Source organism: Ursus maritimus, unplaced genomic scaffold (assembly GCF_017311325.1).
Source record: "Ursus maritimus isolate PB19 unplaced genomic scaffold, ASM1731132v1 scaffold_4, whole genome shotgun sequence".
Classification (NCBI taxonomy): domain Eukaryota; kingdom Metazoa; phylum Chordata; class Mammalia; order Carnivora; family Ursidae; genus Ursus; species Ursus maritimus.
Genome location: NW_024426552.1, coordinates 18,435,716 through 18,460,688, shown reverse-complemented (window position 1 = coordinate 18,460,688; position 24,973 = coordinate 18,435,716). Strand labels below are relative to the sequence as shown.

Here is a 24,973-nt window from a genome sequence, read left to right as displayed (position 1 = left end):
CCTTATGCTTTAGAAATCAGAGTCTTAGTTTTTCTTTACCTAACTGAGCCAATGTTACTCAATTGCCTATTCACAGCTGTCATTGAACATGGAAGCATCAAAGACAACTCAGTGAATTCCCAAATTCCAGAGCTACTCCTCTCTGATCCCATTACGTAGCAGCAGTACTACCTCCTTGTGATAATCAGACTCAAGTTCCCCGCCAGTATAATAACTCCTGTCTTTACCTGCTGGTCCCCCAACATGAGGATCCAAGAGTGACTAGGAGTAGTATAGCTTCATCCAGTGGAAGTCTTACTGGGTCCTGTTCTGGAACAGCCTAAGACTGTGGAGACAAATCTGCTCCCTAAGTGAGTCATTGAGAGTGATGATTAAAAGAGACAATCCTACTTCTACCCCTTGGTTCCCAGACTCTTGTTTTATAATCATAACAAAACAACATCATATATTGACTAGTTTCCTCTGAAAGTCAAGTCTGAGCCAAAAGCTCATATACCATATCCAAACCATTGTCATCACATACAGCTGATACTCCATACCCATTACTTCCTCCCCAGAGCCTCTAGACAGTCTTCTATTTTCTATCTCGGTGAATTTGACTATTAGGTATCTTCAAATAAGTGGGATCCTATAATATTTGTTCGTTTGTTTCTGGCTTCTATTCAACATAGTATTGGAAGTTCTAGCCAGAGCAATTAAGCAGGAAAAAGAAATAAAAGTCATCCAAATTGGAGAGGAAGAAGTAAATTTGTCTCTATTCAGAGTTTATATGATTTTATATGTAAAAAACCGTAAAACTTCCACACAAACTATGGAGTGGTGAGCATTGTGCAACAATGTGAATATACTTAATGTTACTGAATCATATATTTAAAATGGTTAAGATGGCAAATTTTACATCTATTTTGCCACAGTAAAGACAGAGAGAGAAAGAGCACAGAGAAAGAGTAACTGTTCTTGATTTTCTTTGATATCGGGAGTCGAGAAAAATGCCAGACCAATAACCATATGCCAGTGTCAGAAGTGGTAAGAAGCAGCTGTGTTTACCACTGTGGATACCACTTGATAAGCTCATGGCTATGTGCACACAGAAAAGAGAAAAAGCATTTTAACTCAGATAGTCAAGAAAAATAGAATATGGTATCTCATGATAGAGACCTTGAGAACAGGAAGAATTTCCACAGTAGAAGCTAAGATTATTCCAGGCTTTCCAACTCCAGAAGCAAGCACTGGCTCTTCTGCCTTGGGAATATTAAAATCTTCTTTATTCAATTACACTTAGAACATGCTGTCAACAATCTGCTAAGGGAATTTTACATTTTTAAGATTGTTAACTAGCTGAGAAGTAGAAGCCAGCCACTACAGACAGTACTTGATATTTAGGAATAAAGAGGTGCTCGGTGAAATCCAGCATCTCCCCTACTCCCATTCAAGTTCTGAAAGTATTCCCCTCTGCTCCTCAAGTTCACCAAACGGGCTTAAGAAACATAATGTCCAAGTCCATCAGACTACTGTAACAAAATTACCCATAAATTTAAAATCCTCTTAAGGTTTTCAATCCTTAGAAGTAAAGATGGTTATTCCAAAACTTACTTACAATTAAATCATATATATCAAAATATTACTAGGGACACCTGCATAGCTCAGTCAGTTAAGTGTCTGCCTTCGGCTCAGGTCATGATCTCAGGGTCCTGGGATGGAGCCCAAGGCAGGCTCCACGCTCAGTGGGGAGTCTGCTTCTTCCCTTTCCTTCTGCCCCTCCCCCCACTCAGGCACTCTCTGTCTCTCTCTCTCAAATAGATAAAATCTTTTAAAAATGTATATTACTAGATGTATTTCACATAGATAGCCCTTTCATCAGCAATACAAACTCCCTATATTTTTCCCAGTGCCTCTTTATTTTTCCAGACCTTTCTTTAATCTGTGCTTCAATGACTTTCTTCTCTGCAGCCACGTGAAAGATGAATCTGAAGCCATTTCAGTGTTTACATTTGGGGTCACCAAGCAGCCTCATGGCATCTTTGCAGGTAGCCTTGTCTAGAACATGGGCCTTTATGTCTCCTCATAAGCAACCTCTTTCTTTCCCAGTATGGAAATGAAGGATCTGTATAACCTCATCAGATTGCGAACGTGGACCCAAGTTGGAAAGCAGAGGCTCAGTGTCAGTTTCTTCACTGTCTGCGGAAAAATCTAGTGAGAGGCCACCCGTGCTGTGACTTTGTCAGCTCTTTAGTAAATTACATGCAAGGATAAAGAGGATAAAGCATAAAGAGGACAATCCTTGCCTGCTGATAAAACACATTCTTCTTCATTCTCCTTTTTCTACAACGTATTGAATAACACTGTAGAGCATAAGTCATTATAGACTTTATGTGACAAATGTATAATTACAACACATAGAGCCAAAAAAAAGGCATCTCAAAGAATATCGTGTTTTCTAACAGGAAGTAGAGAGATATTTCAGAACGGTGAACACAGTTTTTTAACTCTGAAATATTCTAACGGTGTGATGTTTTTGAACAACTAGATGATGATTCTGCTGGCTACATGTGTATTCTAGCCTTCTGCCCTTTGGAAAAGTTTGGAAAGAGGAAGGAAGTTTTAAATTTACTTTATTTTCCTAATTTTGGATGCATAAAGCACTTGCCTGTGACATCACTGACTCTTCACCTCAACCTTACGGTCTAGGCATTATTATGTCCTTTTATAGCAGAAGCAGAGAAGTGCTTAGAAATTTGCTCAAGGTCGATCTCCAAAGAGGGGGAGACTGGATTCATACAGGATCTGTTTAAATCCAGTAGCCTTTGACTCTTAGACTCCAGAACGTTTCTTGTTGGAATTCAGTATTAAAAAATTACCATTAGATTTTTTAGCTTTACAAAAACAAAAATTTAGGTTTTTTTCTTAAGAATAAATTTAACATCTATAATACATATTAACAGGGTGCCTGGGTAGCACAGTCGTTAAGCGTCTGCCTTCGGCTCAGGGCGTGATCCCGGCACTGGGGGATCGAGCCCCACATCGGGCTCCTCCGCTGGGAGCCTGCTTCTTCCTCTCCCACTCCCCTGCTGTGTTCCCTCTCTCACTGGCTGTCTCTCTGTCACATAAATACCTAAAATCTTTAAAATAAATAAATAATATGTCTATAAAATCTATGCCTCAAAACTCACCTATTAGACAGGGAAAAAACTTTCTTACGGTTATTTGACCTCCCAATATCTAGTTTTATTCAGTTAACACGTTTTGCCTCGACATAAAACAAAAAGCTGTGTTTAATGCCATTAATTCTGAATAGTTCACTAATTTAATACTCCTGGTATTTTTCTTCTCTGTGCCTTTTTTAATATTGAGATCTATGTAGAATATTAGCATCAGTCCTTTCAAGGAACTTAATTTCTATATATATCAAGCCAACACACTAGAAAAGAAAAAAGGGGGGAGTGGAATTGGAGGAATAAGAAAAGTGAACTAAAGTAGCCGCCAAGAGGCCTACAGAATGGAGTTCTTCTGCCACCTCGTGGTTCTTCTGTGTTATAGCCAGAGCTACTTTATTCAATTTTTTTTTCTTTTTTTTAAGAACTGTTTTGATATATTCTTATTTCCAAAGATAGACCACTCACTCAGTGCTTTACAAATCTGGATTCCCAACACAGTCACTCAGAAAACATATTCAGGGGACCCATCCGTTGATATTTTGATCTCGTATTTGGGGGGAAGGGCCTGGGATAGTTTCCCAGTTTTCCCTGTTGATAATGACGCCCTCGATTCTGCATTGGACCTGTCAAAGACTGGAAGCTTTTTATACAGAATCAGTATTCCCTGATTCTCACTGCTAAACTCCACGTGGTGCCCCTCTTCAGCTGAGTGTGACCACGTGACTGAGCTCTGGCCGCGGCCTTCTTTATTGACCGTGCTTGTCCTGTTCCCATTTTCTTCTCCCTGGGTATTTTGGCTAAGTTTGGTTTTGTTGACAACCTCTTTCTTGACACTTTTCCTTCTGCTGGGTTTAGTCATGTTTTCTCTCCTTGTTCTCCTCCCACCGGACAAACAAACGAACCTCAACAGAGTCAAAGTCAAAGTCTCCCCCACCCAGTCAGACCTGGCCTCCCTGCTTCTCCAATGCATCAGGCAGTCCTCCCCTCATGGCTTCGGACAACCTCGTGTTTCTGGCTCAACACTTTTCCTCAAATACCTGCATGGGACCTGCCCCCTCCTCTTTCCAGTATTTGTTCAAACAGTACTTCTCACTGCTACTCCTTCTAAATGCAACTTCTTCCCAACAAATTTCTTATTCTTACCCTCCTGCTTCATTTTTTCCCTAGTAGTTACAATATTCAACATACTACACAATTTTAACACTCGTCGTAGTCATTGTCTTCTTAAGCCTAGAATACAAAATCCATAAGAACAGGGATTTCTATTTCTCCGCTGTCCTGTGCTCAGAAACAAAGACAGCGCCTGGCACAGACATTGTGAGTGCTCAAAAAAATACTCGTGCCCTGACTGAGTGAAAGAAGGTTTGAATGAATGAATAATGGTCCACGCGATTCGTAAATAAACACAGCCAGCACTATTCAGCCTCACAAGCATTCAAACATACAAATGAACACCAAGTACCATATTTTGCTATTGATTTTTTGATGTATATGGTCTTAAAATATAATTCCTAAAACCAGTGAGGTTGTAGTAAATTAGACTCACGTTTTAGTTAAACTGGTGTTGCCATTCTTTTTTTAATCAATTTACATGTAATCATAAAGTGTTTATAACCTCTGGCCCAGTAACCCCAGTTTTGGAATTTTGCCACAACAACCACCAAAAAATATATTCATACATATATTCTGCATAGCCATCTACTGCAGAATTCTTTTTAATTTTTAAATTTTTTTAAAGATCTATTTACTTATTTGAGAGAGAGCAGGGTGGAGGAGCAAAGGGAGAGGGAGCGAGAGAATCTTAAGCGGACTCCGAGCTAAGCACAGAGCCCAACTCTGGGCTCCATCCCACCACCAGGAGATCCTGCAGTACTAATAATGATGAAAACTGAAAGAAACTAAATGAATTAAGTTATGTTAATTCTATGCAGTGAACTATTTTGCAACCATTATAATCATAAGGACCGTGCTTCAACATGGAAAATTGTTTATGGAAAATGGAATCTCTAATTACACAGCTTTTATATGTATGTGGGAAAAGGCTATAAAGAATGCACAAAAATTAGAACTTTTCGCATATATGAGCGATGAGATAAAATCTTACTTTTGTCTCCATTCCCCACATGTTCCAATGTATTGCTGCAGCTTTTAGAGTTCTTTAACATTGGAAAGGAAAATAAATTGTCTTATTTCTAAATGTTATACCCTCACCTAATGTGAATTTATTCTAAGTTCCAAAAAGTGATCATTACTAGCTTTTATTGAATTCATCAAGAACAATTTACATCTTTGCGGAAATATTTTTAGAGTCTTTAAAACAGATTTATTTGCATAAAAATGAGCAATTTACCCAAAAAATTCAGGCTGAATTCAACATTAATTCAAGAATTAAATTGTCCTTCCCCTTTTCTCATGTGTCTGCTCTACCTGTCCGCATAGGTTCACGTTCTAATTACTTGGTTTCTAGAGATCTGGTTGGGCCCATTATCTCTCTACATTTTAATAAATAGGACTATCTATAATTGTTCCTCCTTTGCATATGTTGCTATTACTTCATAGCACACTCCCCAGGAATTCATGGGGGGTGGGGTTCAGACAAAGGAACTCAGGGCATACCCTTCCCCCTCAAAAATTGACTTCCCCCATTGAACTAACCCTTCAGCCTTCGCCAGTTCCTGAGGTTGTGATCTCCTTGCTTGATCTAACTAACCTTCCCTACCAGCCCTCAAGCTAGTCAGCCCTTCCCTTCGGTCATGTGTGAACTTATATATTGCTGAAATCCAGTCTTCCTCCCGGTGTCTTGCTCAGCAATCATTTGGGCTGTGGCCTCACTGCCCTTCCTGGTCATGACGAGAGATAGCTGCTCTCAATTTCATAGTCCCCCTTTGCATGAATTTCTGCTAACCTGTCACTCCCCTTTCAATACTGACAGCCAAGAATTATTTTCAGGGTCGTAACATTAACTCCTTGGTGGGAAATGACATCAAATCAACTATTCTCTGACTTGCATCCTTACAAAGCTAAAGATTCATATAATGACAGCAGCAAAAAGACAAAAATCCCTCCCTATGGGTCCTCATACTCCAAAGGCCTTCCCTACAGAAGTATTGCACTTCTCACACCATTGACAGGCTTGCCCCATGACTTACTTGCTAAAGGAATGTGAGAAAAAGTGATATGTTCCACTTCCAGTAGAAGCCATAAGAGTCATCACATGGTTCTTCCATTGCTTTAGATTTCCTCTGCCTAAAGACATCTAAACAACATCTTAGAGAGGGACTGCTCCTTCGGGCGAAGTCCAGAAATGAAGCCCATCAAGTGTCCTGTAACGAAGTTTAAAAAAAAAATCCTTATGTTAAGTAGCACTAAGGTTTTTGGAGTCATTTGTTACCGTAGCGTAACCCAGCCCGTGTTGCCTGATACACCTTATGTCTTCCTGACATTTTAGGAGGCCGTGCGATCTAGTGAGCTCGATGTGTGACCTTAGGCAAATTACCCAACCTCAATGTGCCTCATCTCTAACATTGAGATAATGCCTATTATGTGAGGTTATTATGACAAATAAATAAGTGAAAACTTATAAACTTACTAGCTGGTAAGTACAATATGCTAATAAGTGTTAGCTACTGCTATTTGTTATTCTTATTATTACCATTGACAAGTATTAATCTGCAACAGATATGGCTTTTATCCGAATTCTGTACATACAGTGTCTGACTCACATGCTCCATTTGACCTATTTTCCAAATGTCTTTCATTGATCAGCCACTTCCCTTTTGTTTCATTTCCGCATATGACCACTTCCATTCCTTTTCTTCTACCACCACTTTTTCCTCTTTTCTTTTGAACTAGTCAAGACTTTATAATATAAATTTAAATAGGAACATTGATACCCTAAATTTTGTACTTTTACGGACTTCAATCTATTCTTTGCCCTAATGGAGCTCCCAATAAATCATTCCAGGTACCAAAATGTCTGCTTAATGGACATCCTAGGATGCAGTGGGTTCAGTTTGTAAACACAAGTATCTGAAATGGTCGTAAGTTATGGAGCCGGAGTCTCCAGAAAAACTCTTTTTTAGAAACCATTCTCTTCTGCTGTCATGTTCTCAAGGATGGAGAATAATGTTCTTTTCTCTTTTTCCTACATGGGACAATTATACAAAAAGACAACCATTGTTCCTTAGAAATCCTATATTTTGTGCGTCCTTAGTTTCTTTACATCTTCCTATTTTTCTCACACAAAACATCTTTAATCATCTATGACATTGATTTTCATTGCAACCCATTTTCCTGGATTCTATAAACAGAAGACACATGCTTTAAATTACCAAAATCTTACCTCATTTTTCACTGCAAGAAAATAAAATAGAAAGTTCTTTCTCAAAGTGAAAACGATTCTTTTCTGTTCAGCTTTATAGATGCTTAAGGGCTTTGGGGTTGCTCTGATTACATAATTTTCTAACTGGCCACCTGGACTACAACTTTTCCCTTAGCCCAATGCTTTATTTTGTTGCCAAAATCATCTTCTTAAAATTAAAACTGGATTATTTCACTTTCTGGGGGTAAAAACATCCATACACTCTCCAACAGCAATAGAATCATTGCAATTGGAGAATTATTGCCAAATTAGCACGGTCCTATTCGCTCGAGCCCCCTCCCTAAAGCTCCCTCTTTCTCTCGTTCCTGCAGCAGCACCTTCTTCTTCACCCTTTCTGTTCATTCTCCAACTCCTTCCCGGCCTCCTTCACTTTTTAGGCCTATGAGTGTGGACATTCTCCACAATTATGTCCTCAAACCTTCACACTTCCCTTTCTACATCCTCCCTCCAGAGACCTCAGTCCTTCCCGTTGTCACCAGTAAATACCCATACACATTATCTAGAGCAGCGCTTTCCAATAGAAATATAATGCAAGACACAAATACAAGCCACATATGTAATGCGAAATTTTCTAGTAGCCACATTTGAAAAGAAGTTAAAATATATTTCATTATACTGAGATAAGATGAAAAATAAGAGGGATGCAAACCATAAGAGATGCTGAACTCTAGGAAACAAACAGGGTTGCTGGAAGGGAGGTGGAGCGGGGGAAGGGATAATCGGATGATGGGCATTAAGGAGGGCACTTGATGTAATGAGCAATGGGTGTTATAGGCAACTGATGAATCACTAAATTCTACCTCTGAAACTAATAAATTATATATTGATTATATTATATTATATTATATATTATGTAATTCTATAATACAATTCATATTATATAATTAATTATGATGTATTATATTATTTAATTAATAATATACTTAATTGTGTATTAATATATTAATAAATTATACAAATATGTATTATTGAACCCAATATACCCAAAATATTATGATTTCAACATGTAATCAATATTTTAAAAGTGCGATATTCATCTTCTTTTGTTTTGTTTTTTGGCCTGTCTTCAAAATGAATGTTTACTTTCCACTTACAGAACATCTCAATGAGGCTTAGTAAACATTTCTTTCAAGTCCTTACTGGTCACATGTGGCCAATGGCTACCATATTAGACAGTGCAGATCAGTGTACTAAACACTTGACCAAGGTGTGCCTTTAATAATCTGTTCAACCTCCCCTTATGAATGCCTGCAAACACTTAAGGTTGATCAGGACTGAAACAAAATATATTTCCCCCCTATAGTCCCTTTGTCTCACACAAACAAGTACCAGCTCATCCTCCTGACTTCCTCGTAGCTATCAATGGCCCCAACAATACGGCAGTATATAAGTTCCAAAACTACCCTAATATTAAGGAAGCAGAAGGAATCTTTCAGGTTATCCAGTCCTGCCTTCAGGAATTTTCTCCACAAATGGCTTAGATCTCTGAACCTTTCGCTAACATCTCCATACCTCCTGATATTATGGACAAAAGGTATCCACATGTTTTGGGGTTTTTTCCCCCTCTGAGGACAATATCCTTGACTTTAGAACTCAAAAGAGTTTGAATACCATGACCTAGGCTCAGCAGTGCCTCCTCTCTCTTCTATAATGGCCACACCCAATTTATCACCAAAATCTGTCCATTCAACCTTCCAGATCTCTCTAATGCAAACCTATTTCTACCTTCCCACTGCCGCTGACTTATATCATACCCATATCTTCTGGGTTCCTTTAGCAATGAGAGCAAGAAACTCTGCCAGGGAGCAATGGGGTCAATCTGTCACTGGTAGAAAGACAGCTGTGGCTTGATCACATGTGAACACCCATGACATGATCAGGTAGGTTGAGATGATTAAAAAACGGAATCAAAACCAAGTCAGTCGGAAGAAGAGTTGTGACTAGTGTTGTGGCCAGACTATACCAGGTGGCGTCAGACCCCAGTTGTCTGAGACACCACTGCGGTTCCTGCTAGTGGGTCTCAGTGCTCTGAGAAGAGGCTGGCTGTGGCCCTTTTATGGGGATCCTCAACATTCCCCTGCCCAAGTACCTACAGTAGACATGCTGCCAGTCCTGGTCTCCCTTGGCTATGCTTTGTGCCATGCCAACAGATTTGTTCTCATTTGCGCAAGATGGTTCCTGGTATCCTCTAGTTGTATTTAGGACGCAGTTTAAGGATGTGTCCTCCAGGTCTGAGCAGAGGTTGTTTGCTTCCAGAGTCTACTGATGTCTCTCAAGCCCAGCCTTTTCTAGGGCTGGTAACAATTTTCTGGAAGTTGGACTTTGGGCTAACGCTTTGAAAACTGACTACCCCTTCTCTACGTTTCTGTCTCCATTGCATCCTGCAGACCTCTGCCTGAAAAAGACAAAATCTTTTCCATAGATACTGTCACTCCCCCTTCTAACTTATTCTTATGGGTGCCCCTCCACCAAGAAATAAAATCAAAACTCTCTAACTTTGAATTAAAGACTTCTCTGGGATGTTCCCTCAAAACTACCTTTGTATCCTATCCTCCATATGCCTCTACCCATAGCTAACACTCTAGAAGAGGGTCATCAGGGGCACCTGCCTGGCTCAGTCGATCAAACACGCAACTCTTGATCTTGGAATCATGAGTTTGACTCCACATTGAGGGAAGAGTTTACTTTAAAAAAAAGGGGGGGGAGGTGAAGGGGGACATCAAAGCTTTTGATCCCTTTGCTAGTCATTTGCCTTATATTTTCAAAAGGACAATTTCAATCAATGGCATGAGATAAGAGTCCCACGCTCTGAAACAGTCTCCTACTCAGGTGTTATTAACAAAGGTGATAGAACGGCCATGAATAATGTAAAGTACTTAAGTTGTCAGACCTCTCAAACCATAGGAGACCTAACCTACATTCATAAGCTCATTCATGACCCTCTTTATCAGAACCCCAACCCACTCCATGCAAACCTGAGCAGGCAGGTGACAAGTCACCAATTCTTATGTCAGACATCGAAACTGAAAAATCACCCCAGATTGCTACAGAAGAGACCAAATTGTTCTCTAAACACTATTTTGGCCCTGATGCAAATTCCTATATTGGCATCCCGCCACCTTCTCATTTCTACAAAGACTTAAACTGCCTGAAAAATGTTGATGTTTCACAAGGCAAAGGGTTGGTGGACCCTCTACTATGTGTCGCTCAAGCAAGAACTGTTAAATTCTGAGATCAAACCCTTCCGCTGTTCGCTGTAAAACTCCTTCTGTTTTACACCAGCGCCGGAACTGAAACCATTCACTGCATTTCTCCCTCACACTGCTCACTAGTCAGAGTCCGGATTGCTTCATTTCATTAATATCTTTATCTCTACACACTGGTGTGCGCAAAATCAAATCTGCAAGAATATCGAGAGTATTTAGTTGCTCATGTTATTCATCAAAATGCCTCCCTGGAAAAAAGAAGTTCAACGTTGGGAGAAACAATACTCAGTCATCACCTCTCCTCAGAGAAAATACCAGAACTGCCAGAATTGAGACCTTGACAATACACCACTTCCTTACACTTCCAGTTCACTAATAAGGATTCTGGGAGCTCATAATCATAAATGGAAGGCTGCTGATTTTTACACAAACTGTCTTGTGAATTAGTTTTAAAGTAGCATTCAATAATTACACAAGGACGTATTTATTTGAAACAAATGTGCTTAAAACAATGAGCATACTCATTTAAATCTGGGAAATGGTGGATCAAATGGTGATTCAATATGTAATATCTCAATAATATAATGAAAACTCTTTCATAACACATATTGATATTATACCTTGAAAGTTGCCTTTAAAATTCTGTAAAACAAAATAGAGAATGGAAGAAAAAAGAGAGGGAAGGAGGGAAAGTGGGAGAAAGTGAGAAAGGGGAGAAGTAGGAAGTAAGAGGGAAGGGAAGGAGGGAAGAAGGGAGAGGGGAATAAAAAAATTCACATCTCCAGAGGGGAGGGGTGGGGTGAGGGGCCAAATAGGGATGGGAATTAAAGAATACGCTTGTCATGATGTGCTCATCATCATGCAGTTTAAGGACGGAGGAGGAGGAGGAAGAGGAAGAGGAGAGGCACAAAAAGCCTGTGGGGTACAAGCAAGTTTTTAGCTCTTGATCAGGCCATTGGTAGCATGAGTGTATTCTCTTTGTGAAAATTGATCTAACTATATACTTAGGATTTGCACACATTTTTGCATGTGTGATACTTCAACAAAAAGTTTTCTCAAAAAAGTATTCGATTGAGAAAAGTAGAAATGCAATATAAAATCATCCCCTTGATGATTTTTCTATATTAAAAAGAAAAGTCACATCTCTTATCACACATTAATAGTGAGCAGAATGCTTTATTAATCACATAAAAAATTAGATCAATTAATCATTACTTGTGTTTTTCCTTGTGCAATTGAAACAGCAAATGATTTTGTCTGCATTGATCATGGCCAGGAAAAATCTTTCTTTCTGTAAATTTTTCTTAATAAATCTAGGGAAAATGCAGAGTTTTTTTAATGCTAAATCAAAGCTTTCTAAATCAAAGATCCTAAGTTTGAAATTCATCACATTTGTGATTCTCCCAAAACACCGTCAGAAGTTGGGATCTTTGTTTTCCTAACCTTTCCAGGTGTGCTCTAATAATACAATTACAAGGTTCTCTGGATTCTGAATTTAAAATTTGTACTCCAGAGAAGGGCCTAGGGTTTTTCATCTGTTTGCTACTATAACATAAATAGAATTTATTCATTCAATCTTATTTCTTAGCAATAACAAGAAATGCATCTAATATGTGCCTGCCCTCTGTAAGGTATTTAATACTCTTTATTATGTGAAAAATAATCATCATCTGTGTTTTTAAATATTCCATATGAACTACAAATAAATAAAAGATAAGGATAAATATCTTTATCTGTATCTGTAAGGATACAGATAAAACAAAGCTAGTAAGAAGTACATAAAAGGACTAAAAGTATACAAGTTACCATTTCTTCCTGTAAATCTTGGTACATTTTCAGGGAATCTGTATTTGCAGGACTTTGAAGGAAAAAAATCAAAACAAGACAGAAGTTTTCTAGTTTCTTTTTAGTGTCATAGATAAGGATGTTGGGAATGAAGGAAGGGGGAAGAAACAGGATTGTACACAAGAAGTCACTCTGAGATGCGGGCTTCTCCATGATGGTCCATATGCTTTGTTTTCTCACCAAATAGTATATTGGAAATACTCTGAAGACATTGTTTTTAAAAAGTTTTGATAGATCCCTAAAATATTCTCTCTTCCTTGACTTTCATAAATAATATTTACAAAAAGTTTTTGGTTATAAAGGAAACCTTCTTTCATGCTGACAATGAACCATGACTGGTAGAGAAATATACTAAAGTATTAATGCTGGTGATGGGTATTTTTTCTTGTATATATAGATTTTGTCTACCAAACTGTCTAAAGTGGACATGTATATAACTCCTAAAGGAGTTATAAATATATGATAAAACCCCACACTGAATGCTGTATATGGAGCAAAGGGTATGAGCTGAGGGAGTTTGGATGAAAGAAAGAAAGAAAGAAAGAAAGAAAGAAAGAAAGAAAGAAAGAAAGAAAGAAAGAAAGAAAGAAAGAAAGAAAGAAACCACTAACAATTAGTGATAGTTTACTGTGGTTGAGTGGAGCCATAAATAATTTTGTTTTCTTTTTACTTTGCCAACCTTCCTATAATGAGAAGTTATTACCTTTATCATGGCAAGGTGGTGGGGAAAGCAAGTCCTCCATTTACTATTTAAAATATAAAATAAAGAACCCAGATGGAGAGGTTAACCTTGGGTAGCTAGGACACAGTTGAGAGAAGAAACGAAGAGCCAACCCCAGTTTGGACTTCCATTGATTCAAATCGCAGTAGGAGGAAGCACAAGTCTCCAAAAGGGAGAATAAACAATATTTTGGTTAAGGGAATGGGCTCCAGTACATTGACCAGTTAGATAGCCTTTCAGGGATTCTCAGGGCTTTTGAAAATGAAAATACTTGTCTCTACCAGAGCACTTTTGAAATAGACAAACATCAACCTGCCTCTCCTCCATGAGGGGGGCTTTCCAAGCAGAACGTAGGAAAATTATAGCAAGTGGCGTCTGATGGAGAGTCCTGTTAACACTCCCCTCCCCCATGAGTCATCCAGGCATTCATCACACCCACAGACCCTCTACTCACACTGGTTTGTGAATATGTGACCGAAGGCTTCCTGGAGCCTGTCCTCATCCACTGAGCTGAAGCCTCTCAGAAACCACACTCAGCTCCAAACACAGCCTGTGCCACAGCCTTTGGCCTCAAGGACTCAGAGACTGTTCTTGGTGATCACAGAATTAGTCAACAGGAACTTGATCTTGTTGGGGGAGTTTTCCAGGCTTCACCCCACCTCTCAATTCCAGAAAGCTAATATGAGAGATACACAAAACCTACACACGTACTGCTGCAAAACCAAAGAGAAAATCATAAATGTAATAGGAAGCCCGAGGCCATTTCAAATGCCAAAAATACTCAGCTTTTTCAGTCAATGCAATTATTCGGTTATATTCTTTCATTCAATTCAAGTGGTTCACCTAAAGAAATAATATGGACATGACTACATTCTTCATTACAATACACAAGAGATAGAGATTAAATGGATTCTTTTTAGAATTTTAGAAATCTGCAATTAATTACTTCTATAATATATGCCAGTTTCAGGAAATTATGATGTCTAAAAATCTCCACTGAAAGAACTTCCAATCTATGTTACTACTTACATTTGGAATTTCAGATTGTTTATGCAATGTAATCTTTTAATAGTCTTACTTAGAATAAGTGTTCCATTAAAAAAAATATCCCTTCAGTTTCTGAATTTAAGTTTAATCATCTTATAATTATATTAAAATGTTCTAAAAGCATTTTAATCTAATATCTGATTTCATGGAATCAATTTTTTATTCTACACAAATTGAGTCTTAACTAAGTTCAGGAAGAAAGATCTGTCTGTAATTTAGCCCTCAAAATAAAATTCAACTAGCCATAAGCCATTAGATGCCTGTCTTGAGGGCAGATGGAATTTATTTATGAAAGAAATCTGGTCATCAAACCCTAGAGACCTAAAACAAGGGTATAAGATTTCTAATAATTGAAATGAAAAATTCATTAATTAAGGTATTAACTGGACCAAGGCATAGGGAAATGAAGTGTTCTTTAATGAGATTTAGAAAGCTTGGTTCTAGAATATATGGTTTTCCAAAATCAAATTTGTGTCCTCTGGTGGGATTTTGAATGGTAGATACTTTACCAGGGAAAAGAATTCAATGGAGAAATGATAATGAAAACACTCCTACCTGGAAAATGCAGGGTATGGGTGGTGTGAGTGGCACCACATGAGAACTGAGGGCTTATCCCAGGGTACCAAAACTTTTTGGTAGAAGAGGGGTGGAGAACAGCTATTGGCATGTGTTTATTATTATTAACAGGTCAGAACAGAAGAAAAACGTGGTGAGCAGCACATGGGACATCAACTCCAAGTGACAGCATATATACTGAGTTAACTATTCTATCAATAGTTAGGGCCAGACTTGGGAGCAAAAGATTAAAAAAAAAAAGTTATTTGGGTATGGTTCATTGCCTACCTGAACATAAAGCAAACTTAATTCTTAATTGTTTTTTGCCTGATTTAAGTTTGTCACTGCTAAATGGTTGAAGAGCATAAATGAAAGGGCATATGGGCTAACACACGTTCTCACTGAAGGCATGATTCAGTTGAAGTCGGTTATTTCCTCTAGTCTTGAGGTATCGCTGTATACATAAGGATGAGTGATTCCAAACCCTGGAACCACAGCAGAAGCTCATATGAAGATCTTGAATTTAACAGTGAGAACAGAGGACCCAGAGGGCCTGAAGGTGGGAGACAGAGAGTGGAAGAAAACAAGTATGTTGGGCCAAGGATTTGCTTTTAAAGGTGACCTCTGACTGAATCTCATTATATGTGATGTGACCATGAAAGAGCAAGAATGATTTGCAATTAGAATAAGGATGCATGAAGTTCACTTTATGTTCACACTTCTTTGAATGATATTAATATATTTATTGCTCTTTCATCTCTACAGAAGGGCAAGGGACCTATTTTTTATGAACCTGCTTAAAAATATATAAAAATTCAAGGCAGCTTTCTTGGTGTGGGAGTTGTTTTATGGCAGTTGAATAGAGATCATCGTTCCAGTAGAAGTTCTGCACACAGGAAAGTGTGAAATATCTACTGAGGATGTATGTAATATAAAATAAATTTTCTCTTTTATGTTATAGTCCTCAAAACTATTGATGAATTTAAGAAAGTTGAAGTAACATTTGTTCCTTCCCAGGGCTGGATATATATTTGAATATTTGAATAACTGTTAAATAGACAAACTTTAGGAGGATTCTAAAGCAGGACACTGGTCAATAACTTTTAGGAGTACTTGGAATTTTGAATAAAACTTAAAAAATTCTGAAGCTGAGAGGAAATGACAGACTCTCTATAGGAGAAGTATCAAGCTCAGGAAAATAAGCATTCTAAAGATATGTTTTGATTTATAACAATTTTTTTAGTTCAACATTTTATTATTCCAACAATAAAAACAGTGTGGTGATTAGTTTTATGCCTCAACATGACTGCGCCATGGGTTGCCTAGATATTCAGTCAAAAATTATGCTGTATATGTCCATGAGGGTGGTTTAAAATGAGATTCACATTTGATTCAGTAGGCCTTATAAGTAAAGCAGATTGCTCTCCATAATGTGGGTGGGCCTCATCCAATTAGTTGAAGACTTGAACAATAGGGCTGGCCGGCACACAAGTAAAAGAGAACTCCTCCCACCTGATTGCCTTGAACCAAGACACTGTTCTTTTCCTGCCTTCAGACTCCAACTAAAATAGCAGCTCTTCTTGGGTCTTGAGCTTAGCAACTTCAGATTTTTAGACTTCTCAGTTTCCATAATTGCATGAGCCAATTTCTCATAAGGAAGAAACAAACATATTGGTTCTCTTTTTCTGAAAAACCCTAATGCAAACTAGAAATCCCACAACCCTGATGGGCACATGGAACATTTGTCCAGGCGAATGACTCAAATCAGGTGATCTAGCCCAGTGCCTTAGCTGTGCCAGCATTTAACTTATTTCTTGAATGCATGTATATGAATATTTGAATAAATAAAAACTTGAATCATGGATAAATAAATGATCGAATGTTAAAATGATTAAGTCATTTCTAAGAATAAAAATGGATGTCTCTCCAATATTCAGAACTGAGAGTTTTTCAAAAGCAAGTGCTCAGATGGCTAGCTTCTTTCCTACCCAATGTAAAGCAATGCCAAATGACCCAGAGAGATTTCTGGAAACTGAAGGCTAGATATGTCCATGTAGACCAAATATCCAGTTGAAAACTGACCAGTGCAGACTATCTTTTAGATTGTTTGTGCCAAATAAGAACAGCCAATATGTTCCCACAAATGAATGAGTTTCAAAGGCAACATTATTCAAAGCCTGCACTTTGTTAGACATTTCACACTCTCTGTACTTTGCTGAAGCAAAGCTGATCACCACTGCTTTCTTGCAACCTCTCCTCTCCTGCAACAGACACCCATCTCTTAAAATCTAAGAGGCTAAAACATATGGAAAATTCAAACACACACAAATCCAAAACCCTTATCCTTTCTATCATACTAGAAATGTAGGGGAAATCACATTTGTTGTCTGAAAAATAAAATGAAAAATCAGGTAGAAAGGCTTACCCCTCTTACTCTAACCCTGTTAAGAGTCTCTATTTGTTTAAAAAAAAAGTATTAGAAATGGGGATTTTTTTAAGGTAATTAAATATTTACCTAAAAAGATTCATCTAAAAGTTATTGAGCCCTAAATCTAGGTCTGTGATCTCATACTTCTTTTCTCAACTAATCTTTAAAACAATGCTTTAAGGAAGTTATTATTGTCTTCATAATAAAATTAATATTCAAGTGGGTTTTGTAATTTGCCCCTATTCAGATTTACTGGGTGTCAGGGCCCAAATTCATCCTTCTCTTTGACTCATGAAATTTCAACTCCATCATTCTGACTTTAAATATAATTATATGGTCAGACCCATAGTTAGCCACTCTGTGAAGTTCTGGCCCAAGGCAGCAATGATTTGATTATCACAGACACTACTACAGACATTAAACTGACACCTACTGATAGACATTCTGGTAAGTTGGTTTGGAAAGTCTATGCCTAGAATTTTCTAATGTTGCTGTTGAAAGCCCTGATACCTGGGATTCTTGATATGTTAACATATGTGAATGTGTCCAAACTGCAGGACTAATATCAGATACACTCAGACAGAATTCAAGAGGCCTCCCTCACTTTTATATATCATGTATCTGAGTCAGGAAGAGAACAGAAAAATGAATCCCGACCTTGTAAAATGTGTGTTTGCTTGAATTACTTCACTCACTTTAGACAGAGGTGTGCTGACAATCATACTCTACAATTTATCTTCTCCAGAAGCAAAACCAGACCATCACATACCAGACTTTGTATATTGCACACACACACACACACACAAATTCATTGCACAACCCTTTCATTATTTCATCGTCTAAGTGTGTTCTCTCCAACTGGAAGACACTTTCAGAAATGTCAAGCAATTATTGACTTCTGAGTCTTTGTTAGCAAAACAATGAAATAAACCACAATTTCCTGCCCCTAGCACTTCACCACATGGTGCTGGTGCAGTGCCTAGCTATGAAATGCCAGATGGCCCAGAGACATCAATTGTTCGATAATAACATCATACACACTTTGAATAGAAGAATATTTTAGCAACATCCCTGCTACTGTCATGGGGGCAAGAAGCCCTATAGCTGCACTCACACTTGGGCTTTTACAACTAGTATAGATGACGGGTTTCTTTAGAAACTTTCCTGGAGGGTAGTATTACCCTTAACCATAAATCCTTCTAGTATCATCAGAGGTTTATGTCTAAAGCCTAGAACCAAATATATATTTGGACATTTAGGAAAGTAATATTGAATATTTATGTCATGACTCATCACCTTGCTGATCTTCAATTTCATTGTGCTGTGTCATTGAAAATGTTAATGCTAGAACATTGAATCCTACACGTATCTCTGAGGGATGTTAACCTATCCTGAGGTTGGTATGGAGAGAATATCTAGTAGAGAAACTGCCTGGGAAACAAAAGCAATTACAAGCCATGTAACACTGCTTAGATTTCAAAAATTAAATAGAATTCACCCTGATATTTTGTCAATTACACAAAGCAAAGATCAGAAATTTATTTCCATGAGGGCATTGACTAAAAGTGAAAATCTACCAACTTGATAATTGATTTTTATATTGAATAAAATTTTAAGTAAATAAAAATAGTATATGCTATACCACTTAGCACAAAACTGCAAAAAGTAATTTTATGCCCTTGGGAAGTAACCAAGAACCTTGGGTAAAAGTCAGTATTGAATTTTCCAGACTTTCCAACAGACGAAAGTCTGGATTGTGGTAATCTCCTTTGTAAAATGAGCTGTAAGACCCATATAACCGTCTAAAAATGTTGCCGCTATAATCTCAGAATTGCGATCGCCAGACATTAACATTTCTGCCAACTAATCTGAATTCTTTGTCCACGTTGTTTTCCAAAGAATTCAGATGAATAGAAATATGCCGAAGTGCATTGCTGGAGACACTGATCAAATTTAAATAATCAATGTAGGGCCTTTATCAACTTACTTTTTACAAGTTATACATCAAATTGTAAGATAATGTAATGTGTTGTCATTATCACGGGATGTTGAAATATAAATGATTTTTCCCTAAAGTTCCCGCTTTCCCTTTCCACTTGCTCACTTAATGCAGGCTAATAGTCTATTCTAGTTATTTCCTGAGGATGTGGGTGTGCCAGGGTAGGGTGGAAAACAGAAGCTTCCTATGCGTCCCTGGTTTATTTCTCCAGATCCTAATGCCATAAAGTGGTTATTTGGGAGGCAAAAAATGAATCCGGGGGAAGCTATCAAAAACTATAAAGGGAGGGATTTTCCCCAAATACGAGAAAAATAATTAGGCTGAGGGACAGCACAAGAAAGACAAAGTATGGTTGTTTAGAGAGAGATAGTCTTGACTCTGGTCTCCACATTAAAACTTCAGTGAGGAGACAAGACCCTGATATGGTTTAGGAGACAGAGAATAAATGTGGATATTTGCCCCTTTTCCTAGATCATAAACCCATAGAAGTGATAGAGTCACAAAGTAGACATCAAGGCAAATGAAGCCATAGATAAATCCCAGGAGAAATCCCTTACCAGGTAATAGCATAAAAGCTATAGAATGATGTATCGGTTTTCAAGCCTGGCATGAAAACATCAGAGAGACCCACTGGACCTGAGGCCCTAGGTATACAAGAATGAGAGTTGTCTCAATAATTTACTGTATGGATCAGGGAGCAAGGACCAAATGAAATCAAATCCGTAGACCGATCAGCAAATATCTATGTGGACAGATGACTCAGAAACAAGATGGGTCATACAACATCTTGAAATTACATATATCTCCCTGGAACTTAGACCCAAGTGAGGGAAAAGAGAGACAATTTAAGAGTCTGATGTCCTGAGAAACTAAAGATTCAAAGACACCTTGCAGATGATGCCACCCCTTGGAGCTGCCCCCACTGCTCAGCCATGGTCAGCCCCACTGTGTTCTTCAACACTGCTGTGGAGGGCAAGCCCTTGGGCCCCATCTCCTTCCAGCTGTTTGGAAAGTTCCAAATACAGCAGAAAACTTTTGTGCTCTGAGCCCTGGGGGAAAAGGATTTCATTATAAAGGTTCCTGCTTTCACAGGATTATTCCAGGATCTGTGCCAGGGTGGTAACTTGACATGCCATAATGGCACTGGCAGCAAGTCCATCTATGGGGAGAAATTTGATGATGAGAGTTTGATCCCGAAGCATATAGGTCCTGGCATCTTGTACATGGCAAATGCTAACAGTTCCCGGTTTTTCAACTATACTGCCAAGACTGAGTGGTTGGATGGCAAGCATGTGGTCTTTGGCAAGGTGAGAGAGGGCATGAATATTGTGGAAGCCATGGAGCGCTTTGGGTCCAGAAATGGCAAGACCAGCAAGAAGATCACCATTGCTGACTCTGGACTAATCTAATAAATTTGACTTTTGTTTTATCTTAACAACCTGACCACTCTTTCTATAGCTCAGGAGAGTACCCCTTCACCCCCATCTGCTCGAAATATTCTATAAGTTTGTGCTTTCGCTGAACTTCTATGGGTTCATATTTTCCTTACTCTTTTCCAAGTTTAGCTGGACTGCAGGGTTATGTTTATGATTATGAGATAAGAACTCATATAATAAAATAAGATAACACCAACCACAAAGATTCAAAGAAAAATTTAGTTGATATGTAGAAGAATCAAGTCATGTTTCTTACATCTCTGGTTTATTTTGGACGGAGATTTGTACCTGTTATAACAGATAATGTAATTAACACTTCTAACATGAATTACTGCTAGGGAGTTAACTTCCAAGAACGCTGATCTCCCAGATTTTCCTAATATCAAGAACACAATGAAACTGTAGGGCGTCACCTATAGACTTGTCTGAATTGTTGTCATCAGTCCTCACACATATTTTTCACTTCATGTATTTGTGCATGTTGTGCATTTCACTTCTTCCTTTCTTCTCTCCAGTTTTTTAGTGAAGAGCTACTATGTGCAAACCATGATAGAGTAATAGTGTCTTTGTCATTCAAGTCCCATGATCTATGATTTTATATGAACTATCAGTTATTGTACAATTAATCACAGTAGGAGCTTTACAAGAACTATCTCCTCTTCACAAACACAAAAGTGTGAGTTCAGCACCATGATCCCTTTTCACAAACTGAAAACAGAAGCTTGGAAAAGCTGCATAACTTGCCTAAAGTCAAACTGATTGAAAATAAAGGAGATGAGCCTCAAAATCTCTTCTGTTTCTACACTACCAGCCCAAGTTAATCGCTGGTTTGCTACCACCTTTTGAAAATATTGTCACTTCAACATATAGTACCTAATTTTCTTTTTTTCCTTTTCTCATCACACTAGTTCACAATAAAAGTTCTTTATTATAGGATATCCTATTCTATGTCATACTTATGTTTTACATTTACCTTCTAAACCAAATTGGAAACAACCAAAGGCCATAGATGAGGACTCCTTTTAGAGAAGCTTTTCCCCATATTTCTTACTTTGCCATAAATAGTAATGTACTTCCAGCAATATTTAATCTTGCCATAGTCTCTTCTCTAAAAAAAATAAATAAAATTTTTAAAAACCCTGACATTTCCTTATCCCTCTTTTCCTCTAGATACTTACCCTATCCCTTTTCTTCTTTCTACAGCCAAGATTCTTTAGAGTGTCTGCATTCTCTGTATTTACTAGCTCACCTCCTATTCACTCCCCAACCCACTGCCATCTGACATTTCCCACTAAGCTACCAAGAGCTCTTTGGAATGTCACCAATAAATTCTTTTATGCAAAATCCATGGAACACTTTTGGTTTTTATCTAATTAGCTGTGTGGCACATAAATATAGCTAAGTAGCAAGTGGGATTGTCTGCTGAGCACTTATTTCCAAAAGTAAAATCTTTAAAGCACTTTTTTTTTGGAGATAATATGTTCACATAACCAGGACAGCTGTTAAAACCATGGTGTAGAGTTCAGTAATCCATCAGTTGCATATAAAACCCAGTGCTCATTATACATTACATGCCCTTCTTAATGCCCATCACCCAGTTACCCCATCCACATATGAAATTAATGATACACTATACATTAACTAATTGAATTTAAATAAAAGAAAGAAGAAAAAAGAAAGAGAGAAAGAAAGAAAGAGAAAGAAAGAAAGAAAGAAAGAAAGAAAGAAAGAAAGAAAGAAAGAAAGAAAGAAAGAAAAAGAAGGAAGGAAGGAAGGAAGGAAGGAAGGAAGAAAGAAAGAAAGAAAGAAAGAAAGAAAGAAAGAAAGAGAAAAACTGTAGTATAAATAAGAAGAGGAATCATTGCAAAAGCTAGGTAGCATGACACAGAAAGAAAATCAAGGGCTTGCTCCTTCCTGAACAATGGAGTTCCCCATTACCTAATGGTTGTAGCCACTCAAGACTCTCCACTAACGTGAGAACTTGGAATCCTCTTCTTAAAAAGTGTCTTCCCTTGGACTTTGGGAACCTGAAATCTTCCTCTTGTACCACTTCCATTGCCTGAACCTCTATTATCTCAGCTAATTTTTACTCATGCTTCAAGTCTTCTTAAACATCTCCTCATCATAGAAGCCTTCCATGACTCTCCAGGATTAATTAAACCCCCCTTGCTTTAGACAACTTTACATCCTCTTCCATAACACTCATCACAGTTGTAATTACTTATTGAATATCTGTCTTTGCTAACTGCGATCTTCAGGAGGACAGATGGTCGTGTTCACTATCACAGCCCCAGGGCCAAACAGAGTGTCTGGCTCATCAAAAGTGCTTGAAAACTATTCCCTGGATTGAATTGAATTGAAATTTTCTTAAATTGACTTTCTAACCACATTTTAGTAGGTACATTTATAACATAGGTAACATTAAAAGAAGAGGGTTATTATGATGTTACACCATCTAGAAGAACTCTCAAAACTGACCCTTGAAGAACCTGAGAATACTTAACCTACAGAAGAAAGAAGCATTTAAAGCCTATCATATGGAATAGAGCCTAGAATTACCCCCTATGTCCAAACGAGATCACAGAGGAACAATTCGGCTCCATATAAGAAAAGACCCTCCAACAATTGAAGCTAGCAAAAAATAAAAATAAAACAAACAAACAAAAACATGCATCAAAGTGGGAGTAGTTCTCTGGCCCTGCTCTAGTTTAGACAGACATGATCCTGAGAAGGGATTTCCTCTCACTGGAAAGGTAGTTGGAGGATGTATGTCCTGAAGATATTTCCACATTCTCTGGTTTCCCTTGTAAGTGAAGGAAAAGTAAGAACAATATATCATCTCTCCTGTCCTTGAACCATCCTAAGTTTAGAAGGGAAAAGAAGCAGAAAGCAGAGAAAAGGTAGACATAAACTCTTCGGAAAAGAATTGTGTTAATACACACTGTTGTTATGATTTATTTTTCCGCCAGGTATATTGGACTTGTCCTAATGCTATTTTCATGTTCAATTTGGTTTTAGTTGAGGTTTGTTTGGTTTATTTGTTTCTTAGTATCTACGAATGCTTTATCCATGCAAAGAACTTCTTGTACTTTGTCCTTTATTCTGAATTTTGTAGCCCAAGTTTGTGGTTCAACAAGGAGCAATTGCTCAACAAACATGAAAATGATGATTGCTTATTGTTGGTATTTAATGCAATTATTCAAAAATTTAATAAACGCTTTTATAGAAGCTCAAAATTTCCAGTCAGTACACATCCCTTGAGACATGGCTGGTAGCAAGAAGTGGCTTGTCCAAGACAGTTTAGAGGGGGGAAATTATTTTTGAAAGAAAATCATGAATCCATAATATTAGTTTAACTGATAATAAGGTTTTAGGGTTAAACACACTTTCTGCATTAATAACCATTTTATTTCACGTACTTTCTGTCTGGCCTTTCTTGATTCTCAATGCCAGGGAAAAACAGATGGCAAATATGGAGGCATTTGGAATTAAAATTACACAAGCACTTCTCTAACAAGACAGACACAGTATTTAAGCTGAGACTTTTTTTTCATTTACCCCATTATTTTCAATATCATTTAGTCTTTCTCTACTATTCAGCAATATAACACATACGCAACAGTTTTCTTATAAAGAGAATCAAACTTTTTTCCTTCCTAGGCATTTTGGACAATTCAAAAAAAGCCCGTTTAAAAATAAAATCACTGAAGGATAAATTTAAAATTGACCTGAACAAATATTACAGCATGTCAAATCATAGCATAATTAAGATTATTTTTCTCCCTTTGGTACTCATTCTCCAGACTATAGAAAATTTTTAACAAGTTTCTCAACAGAGTGCAGACATATGCTAGACACTGAGAAGGACTTAGAAGAAGCAACTGAGAAGATACATACATAAGCGTATGAGGGTGTAGTCAGGGAATGGGTTTACAACATGGTAGCGGCCTGGGCAGGAGGAGGCACACCTCTTACACAGCCAGATACTGCTCAGAGTGGTTCAGCTTTAAGACCAAAGCGGGGAACCAAAAGTGAAAGTCTCATGAGAACCCACTGAGCCTTTAAAACCTCAAAGGTTGGCTGGATAAGGTAGTGTTGGGCAAAACCTCAAAGCTACTCTATCTTGACATCAGAGAGATTTCTACTTCTGGAAAACTGGAGTTGGAGTGCTTTTCCCTATTCCTTCTGCTAACTAGAGCA

At 37.9% G+C, this 24,973-nt stretch overlaps 1 long non-coding RNA gene and 1 pseudogene across 1 annotated transcript in view; one reads left to right on the top strand and one right to left on the bottom strand.

Moving 5' to 3' along the window:
• Positions 1–24,973, bottom strand: part of LOC103673066 — a 53,981-nt gene that overhangs the window by 5,276 nt on the left and 23,732 nt on the right. Inside the window, exon 3 of the long non-coding RNA XR_571304.2 lies at positions 6,305–6,478. This is a non-coding gene — a long non-coding RNA (uncharacterized LOC103673066). The remainder of the gene's footprint in view (positions 1–6,304; positions 6,479–24,973) is intronic.
• LOC103673065 lies at positions 20,270–20,830 on the top strand (annotated as a pseudogene).